Here is a 9,195-nt window from a genome sequence, read left to right as displayed (position 1 = left end):
TGCCGCCGCTCGCAAAATTTCAAACTGCATTATCTCTAAAACGACAATAGATATCACAAATCTGTTAAATGATAAATTATCTACAGTTGAAGGACATCATTATAGAAAAAGAATTGGGACAATTTCAAAGTTCACCAAGGTCACAATTAACCATCAAATATATGATGCAATACCAAACTTGAGAACCGGAAGTCGTAGAGACATGGGACTACCACCATTCAACTCAGGACCACTTGACCTTTCAAATATCACAAGGTCAAGGTCATAGTAAACTGTGAAGGTCAAGGTGAAATTTAATCATGACCTGACATTGACCTCAAATTGAAGGTCTTGAATTACTGATCATCTTTGCAGTTTATAGTAGGTTGATATCTGTTACATTTAAAAAGATATACACACAATACTTTACTTTTAAGAATCATCCCGTTGTAACTTTTGAACAGACGGTCGGACATTTTTGAGTTTATGTATAAAATGTAGAGCTCGTCGAGAAGAACATTTTATACGCTGTATGTATGCAGCAAAGTCTTATCGTTTTCCTAATATGTAAGCTTCAAATTGCAGCGTATTTTTTTTTTGCACTCGGTGAACTTTGACCTTGAGTGCATATTAAAGGTCATATGAATTTAAGATTATTGGTGAAGGTTCAAAGTCTCTATGACTTCCGGTTCTCGAAATAAAATTTTTGAATTATTTTTTTTAATTTTTAAAGGGAAATAACTCCTTATAAGGGTTAGTAACAAATTAATTGTTTATGTTTATAAACATTGCCTTCTGTTCTAATACATGCTGTCATTTTCAATTAAATTCTATCTCTGATACTTTTTGAAAAAAATGCAAATAAAAGAAATTGCTTCAAGGGGATATAACTCTCAAAGTAGATGATGAAATCCTATGCAGCCTCATATGGTAATACATCATTGTGAGATCTACCTATTGTCCAAATAAAGTCATGATATCTTTAAACACATTTTGGGGGGACCATGTTGAAAAAAATTAATAAAAGGGAGATAACTTCTTAAGGGGCAGGTGAAATCCTACAAAAGTTCATCTGGTAAAAGTTCATGTTGAGGTCTATCGATGGTTCAATTTTGGGATTGATAACTCCAATAGAAGCGGTAGGAGGGCGTGCCAAAAAAATGCTGGAAGAAAAAAAAGAAAAAAAAACATTAGAAAAACAATAAGGTCTTTCCCATGTAGGGGAAAGACCTTAATAATGTATTTCATTTCTTTTTGTATTGTGACATTAACATATCTTTGCGTTCTTTTTTGTTTAATATCTAAAAGACTATGTACCATTATTTCAACATCTTGATGCATTCAATAAACTTAAACACATTCTAAACCCCATCCCTGAACTTGTTTCTAATATTGGAGTCTTCATTAAACAGTCTTTAGAACTGAGGGAGTCAGACCCGTGTCAGGTAAGGTTATAATGGTGTTTTTTACATACATTTATCATTGAACTCTAGTGTTCTATTATTCCATATATTGTATTGTATTATTTTGTATTTCATTGTATTATTTTGTATTTCATTGTATTACATTGTATTTCAATGTATTACATTGTATTTCAATGTATTGCATACTATAGTATAAAATTATTGTTTGATTGTATTGCTTGACCCTCATGGGTGTAATTTTGCAATAAAGATATTTATATTGTGACGTAAAATTGTACTTTATATTGTTGTTGTTAAATTTATAAGAGGGGGGGCAAGGGGTTTAGCTGTTATGCTGTTATGGAGCATTTTAGTTCTTTGTTATCTGTTATTCTGAAAATATATTTACTGTTAGCTATTATTGTCTTATTCTCTGTAAGCTGTTATTAGACTTTTAGTTTTTTTGTTATCTGTTATTGTGATAATGTATTTGCTGTTAACTGTTATTGAAATGATTGGAATGTTATAATTTTTTCGACAGCCAAAAATCGGTAGAAATTGAAGATCATTGGTCATTGGAGTCTACCACTACTAATATGTTGGTCCCATATTCGGAGAAGGATTTCATTAACACATACCCATCACAGAAGTGAGGTCCAGGACAATTCCAGTATATCTTATGATTATCCTTTGTAATACATTCCATTTTTTTTGTAACATTTATTTAGAATTATCTTATTTTTTTGTATGAGGATTATGTTCCTTGTTTCCCGTACGAACATATTAAATAAGAACAATTCTTAGTATGAAAAAAAGGAAAACATATGGCCAGGAATATCTGACAAGGATCTCAATTAAGGACTATAGGTCCTTACAAACAGTTAACCTTTATATCATATGGTACATAGACTCAGCTCTTTTCAAAGCATAACCAAATACATTGTACAATGAAAGTTCCCACAAATTGTACTGGGTTCAGAAGCTGCACATAACTCATTACAAACAAAGATTTATTTCGTCTTCAAGCCATTGTTCCCCTACTAAACTATGTATTCTACTTACTAGAAGACTTGGTACAATCAAAAACCTGATAAAAAATTGTTCAAATAAGGCCTTTGAAAATAGTGGAATAAATTACTTTTGGAGTGTCAAAATTGGTTCGAGGTACTTGATAAATTGCATGCTGATAACTAGTGCTTTTTATTTTTCTACTCTATATACAACTTTGCCTCGTAGTCTTATTCAGAAAAATTCATACACCTCATAAAATGGTCATTTAAACTAGAGGCTCTAAAGAGCCTGTGTCGCTCACCTTGGTCTATGTGAATATTAAACAAAGGAAGCAGATGGATTCATGACAAAATTGTGTTTTGGTGATATGTTTGTACATCTTACTTTACTGAACATTTTTGCTGCTTACAATTATCACTATCTATAATGAACTTAAACCAGTAGTTTCTGTGGAAAATGTAACCGGTAGTAAAATTTTACAAATTTTATGAAAATTGTTAAAAATTGACTATAAAGGACAATAACTCCTTAGGGGTCAATTGACCATTTTGATCATGTTGACTAATTTGTAAATCTTACTTTGCTGAACATTTTTGCTGTTTACAGTTTAACTCTATCTATAATAATATTCAAGATAATAACCAAAAACAGCAAAATTTTCTTAAAATTACCAATTCAGGGACAGCAACCCAACAACGGGTTCTCTGATTCAACTGAAAATTTCAGGGCAGATAGAACATGACCTGATGAACAATTCAACCCCGTGTCAGATTTGCTCTAAATGCTTTGGTTTTTGAGTTATAAGCCAAAAACTGCGTTTTACCCCTATGTTCTATTTTTAGCCATTGCGGCCATCTTGGTTGGTTTGGCGGGTCACGCCACACATTTTTTAAACTAGATACCCCAATGATGATTGTGGCCAAGTTTGGATTCATTTGGCCCAGCAGTTTTAGAGGAGAAGATTTTTGTAAAAGATATATAAAATTTACGAAAAATGGTTAAAAATTGACTTTAAATGGCAATAACTTCTAAAGGATCCAACTGACCATTTTGGTCCTGTTGACTTATTTGTAAATCTTACTTTGCTGAACATTATTGCTGTTTACAGTTTATCTCTATCTATAATAATATTCAAGATAATAACCAAAAACAGCAAAATTTCCCTAAAATTACCAATTCAGGGGCAGCAACCCAACAACCGGGTGTCTGATTCATCTGAAAATGTCAGGGCAGATAGATCTTGACCTGATAAACAATTTTACCCTTTGTCAGATTTGCTCTAAATGCTTTGGTTTTTGAGTTATAAGCCAAAAACTGCATTTTACCCCTATGTTCTATTTTGAGCCATGGCGGCCATCTTGTTTGGTTTGGCGGGTCACGCCACACATTTTTTTAACTAGATACCCCAATGATGATTGTGGCCAAGTTTGGTTTCATTTGGCCCAGTAGTTTCAGAGGAGAAGATTTTTCTAAAAGTTAACGACGACGGACGACGACGGACGACGGACGACGGACGACGGACGACGGACGCCGGACGCCAAGTGATGAGAAAAGCTCACTTGGCCCTTCGGGCCAGGTGAGCTAAAAAGTCAGAATGCGAATATATATACATTGTATATTCAAACTTTTTTAGGTCATTTTTTAGTAGCAACAAACACAAGAACTATGTCAATTGGGCCTATACTTTGACACCATAACTGCCCTTAAATTTTTACTAGATATTATTTTTTGTCTCTTTGACATATTCCTCATTTCCATTCTCAATTTTATTAAATGCTGAAAAAAGTGTTCTATAACAAATAAACAGATACACAATGAGCGCATGATACGCCCGTCACCTTTTTGAAATAGTCTATAACTTCTCAATGTCATATCAGATATTTATAAAAATTAGTCATTATATATATCATGGATATAAACAACACATCAAAGTTTCATGAGAACTGCTGAATTTTTTTTGAGTTATTGTCCGAAAACTGGAAAATACCATCTTTTTTAATGAATAAACCCCATAACTGAATAACATAAAATCGAAAATTAATAAAAATCGAAAGGGCGCTTACAACAATAGATATAAACAATTCACCAATATTCCTTGCAAATTTGTGAAAGGATTTTTTAGATATTTTCGGAAAACTGAAAAAAAACCACACCATTTTTATTGAATAAAGCCCAATTACTCAGAAACTTGAAATCTAAATTTTATAAAAAACGATAGGAAGCTCATGTCAATAGATATAAACAATTTGCCAAAGTTTTATTTAAATTGGTTAAAGATTGTTTGAGGTAATGTCTGACATGTTGACGACGGAAGGACAAGAATATACCAAATATACATATCTAGATATATAATTCTAAAAACCATGTTCATAGAAAATGGAATTCAATACAAAGGATTGTACCCGTAATAAGAAATACTGAATTTGTCAAGGACCCGACTTATTTTAATATTTCATTTACTGTTATCTGTTATTGTCCATTTTAATTCCTTGTTATCTGTTATTAGTCAAATCAATTTGCTGTTTTGCTGTTATTGGGACCCCCCTTGCCCCCCCCCCCCCCCTTATAAATATATGGTATAGATTATTGATGCTCTAAATTATATAAGTAGATTTGACATGACTTAGACAAACTATGTTGTAAACTATCCATCTAACTATTCCTGATATTATTTGCGACAGCAATGCCTTAAACCATCATAGGCATTGTCTACGTCTAGTTTCACCCAAAATGTAAAGACTCAACATCAGCTATCAAAGACGTTGTTCGACTTTTGAGAGTCTGAGGGAAAAGAAAAGAACAATAAGCAGACCATACTATATTAAGAGAATATCAACAACATATTCTTTATTACAATACCTACCCAGGTTTAAATGAGGATACAGCATGACATTAAGGAACTATATTCGATTCTAATAGGAAAAATATACAGTATTCGTTTAGGGTGAAGAGTACGAAAATAAATAAAAAAAGTTTAGTTGTTTTCGTTTCCTCCCCTTGGCATCTTTATTGATGACTATATAAAGAAGATGTGGTATGATTGCGAATGAGACAACACAAGACCAAAATGACACAAACATTAACAACTATAGGTCACCGTACGGCCTTCAACAATGAGCAAATCCCATACCGCATAGTCAGCTATAAAAGACCCCGATAAGACAATGTAAAACAATTCAAACGAGAAAACTAACGGTCTTATTTATGTAAAAAAATGAACGAAAAACAAATATGTAACATATAAACAAAGGACAACCACTGAATTACAGGCTCCTGAGCGGATCTCTATATATACACAGTCCAACTTGAAATAAAAGATTTCCTTGACATAGTCGATTAGCCTCTACTGATATCTAGACATGGATGATAATGGTTGGTTAGGTATAAAAAAATAAGGACAAAAAAAGTGTCTCAGCTTCCTAATTGTGAATCTTCCATTTATGTGCTCCACATAATAGTTGGTTTAGAATAAAAAAAAAATGGCCAAAAAAAGTGTCTCAGCTTTCTAATTGTGAATCTTCCATTTATGTACTGCACATAATGGTTGGTTTAGAATAAAAAAATATGGACAAAAAAAGTGTCTCAGCTTCCTATTTGTGAATCTTCCATTTATGTGCTGCACATAATGGTTGGTTTAGAATAAAACAATATGGACAAAAAGAAGTGTCTCAGCTTCCTAATTGTGAATCTTCCATTTATGTGCTGCACATAATGGTTGGTTTAGAATTAAAAAAAATATGGACAAAAAGAAGTGTCTCAGCTTCCTAATTGCGAATCTTCCATTTATGTGCTGCACATAATGGTTGGTTTAGAATAAAAAAAATATGGACAAAAAGAAGTGTCTCAGCTTCCTAATTGCGAATCTTCCATTTATGTGCTGCACATAATGGTTGGTTTAGAATAAAAAAAATATGGACAAAAAGAAGTGTCTCAGCTTCCTAATTGTGAATCTTCCATTTATGTGCTGCACATAATGGTTGGTTTAGAATAAAAAAAATATGGACAAAAAAAAGTGTCTCAGCTTCCTAATTGTGAATCTTTCATTTATGTGCAGCACATAATGGTTGGTTTAGAATTAAAAAAAAATATGGACAAAAAAAGTGTCTCAGCTCCCTTATTGTGAATCTTCATTTGTTAATAATCTATAAAGTAATTCCTACGAATTTCACGATTTGGTTGATTGATTAATTGCACGTTTCATAGATGACGACGGATAAGTTACAGTTATCGTAATCGCAATCCTTCTAGTCTCGATGCACCAGAGTTATCGTTCTTACAGCCAACAATAACATATATGGATATGGAGCGTCTGGATAATTGAAACTGCAATCCTTCCCTTATTTCATTGATCGACTGTAATATCGCCAAATTCGAAATGACACGATCAACACGTCGGGGATCAGGATCTGGCTGTTGACCCTTCCGAAGCACCTGATATTACCCCGAGCTTTCAATGTCTTCATCATTTTGTCATGTGTAACACTATATATACGGTGCTAATATGATATCTCTAAAGTTCAAATTATTTTTATATACAGATCGACAGTAATTTTATAAAAAGTACTATGCAGAGTTTAACACGCGGAAAATATCATATTGAAGAACGGGGTTTATAAGTACATGTTTATGACATATTAACATACTTTGGTTGGTGGTCATCGTGTAGTGGTCACAGGTCAGTTGATTGACTTTTATAGGTTTGTATTAAATAAACTTCAATACTTAGATAATTGGATTTAAAAGTAATGACCACTTTTTATGATTATACTAAGATACCACTTTTGGCTATTTAAAAGTTAGTACTTTGTTTTTCTAGATTTAAGTCACATTTGTAGACAGTTAACGATTGTAACGTGATCAGCTTGTCAAATAAACGTTTTTACTAGTTCAGCCATCTTGTGCCTTTGATTTGTTGTTAGTGTGATGCCTAACTAGACCGTTCGAGAGTCTAACACATGACTTCGTCAGTTTGTCTTCTGCCCCCCTTATGCAACTAATGGACAAGGACCGATCACTGATCTTGCTCGAAATACGAATATTGATGTGTTTTTTTTTTTTTAAATCTGAATCTTGTATAGTAAATAAACGGAAATATGTATGATTTACAACGATACAACTACCAGAAACAGGAGGACGTGGAAATAAGCAACTAAAGTGTGGCCTTCAAAATGAGCAAAAAAGTATTGCAAAAATACCGAACTCCTAGGTAAATGAAAAAATGTGAATTCCATAAAAAGTGATAAAATGAAGCGTTATGAACCAGCAGAACAAATTAAAAACGGTCATTTTGACGAACATGGTGGGTGAAACCTAGATTTATAATTAGCTGAACCTCCCACCTATATAACAATTATTTATAGTTGCGTTATATAGACAAAACCATACAGCATAGTACATGCTATAGAAGGCCCAGCTTGACAAAATGAGGTACATTTCGAACAAGAAAATCAACAACATGAAGAATGTACAAAACAAAAACCGAAACACATGAAGCAACAAACGGCAAACACGGAATAACTAGCTCCTGCAATGCCTTCTTGAGACAAACAATCATGATAAAGGGGGAGTTGAGCAACTTTCATCTCTCCTTTAATCACACAAAAAAAATTTAAAAACAAGATAATTTATATGCGCCTTATAACGTCTAGTAAAATGTATGCATTAGATCGCAAAGTCAGTGGACAATGTTTGATTTTGTTCTGTGGCATATATTAGCGAGCGCGGTGACTTGCGCATCCTTGATAGTCTAAAGGAGGTTATATATCACTGGCAATATACTAAAACCTCCTTAGCAGACTGTTTGTTTTCTCTGTGGTGTATTAATCAATTGTAAATATAGCTACAAATATTTCCCTGTTATACATTTCAGAGGCCATTATAAATCAAATATAGCTGATAAACAAATGTAAAGTTGAAGTAGACGAATAAAAGGAGGATAAAAATAGTAAAGCAACTCTGGTTGTGAGTGTAATATCTATTTCCTTATATGTCGACGCATACCTTCAAAAATCAAATTTATTGAAAGTCCATTTACATCTACAGTTTTCAAATCATGGTTTTGGTCCTAATACATAAACAATGTAATGAAGGGTATTGACCTCTACCGGTATAGTTGATTTAGAAGTTAATTAATAATATGCGCTTCACAATCTCACAAGTTAAATCTTCTGATAAATTACCCAACAAGGAAATAATTTGTTAATGGGTTATGTATATATAATTAAAGAAAAGGCAACAAGACCAACACCACAATTTTAAGTTTTATAAGTTGAGTACTATTTATACTCATTTTTTGATAACACATTAAATTGCATCTGGCATAAAAAAAAATATACATTTCTAAATTTTGTACATGTAATATAGGAATTTTCTACAGTTCGGAATTTACAAAAATCAATTGTTTCTCAACAAAAGTAAACAGGTTTTTCAATTCTAATTGGCGGATATATAAGAATTTTTTGTCGACACTGGATACAAATTAGAAGATGTGGTATGATTGACAATGAGACAACTCCCCGCCAGACAAATGACATAGAACCCACACCTCACAGCAAGCCTAAACGACACAGAAAACAAAATGTAATTTTACTGTCTGACTTATGTACAAAACAATAAAAAACACCAAGAATGTGGTATACATTTTGTATTTTGAATGTTTGCCAAAATATGATAGTGATCCCTTTTCTGGCCTCTCTAATGCAACATGCAGACGAGTAATCATTGTTGACCTTTATATATTAAATTTTATGTAAACAATAAACTTGTTAATAAACAATAAGCAGTTTTAAGAAGACTAATAACT

The sequence above is a fragment of the Mytilus trossulus genome, chromosome 1 (assembly GCF_036588685.1).
Source record: "Mytilus trossulus isolate FHL-02 chromosome 1, PNRI_Mtr1.1.1.hap1, whole genome shotgun sequence".
Lineage (NCBI taxonomy): Eukaryota > Metazoa > Mollusca > Bivalvia > Mytilida > Mytilidae > Mytilus > Mytilus trossulus.
Note: the sequence above shows the minus strand (reverse complement) of the source record.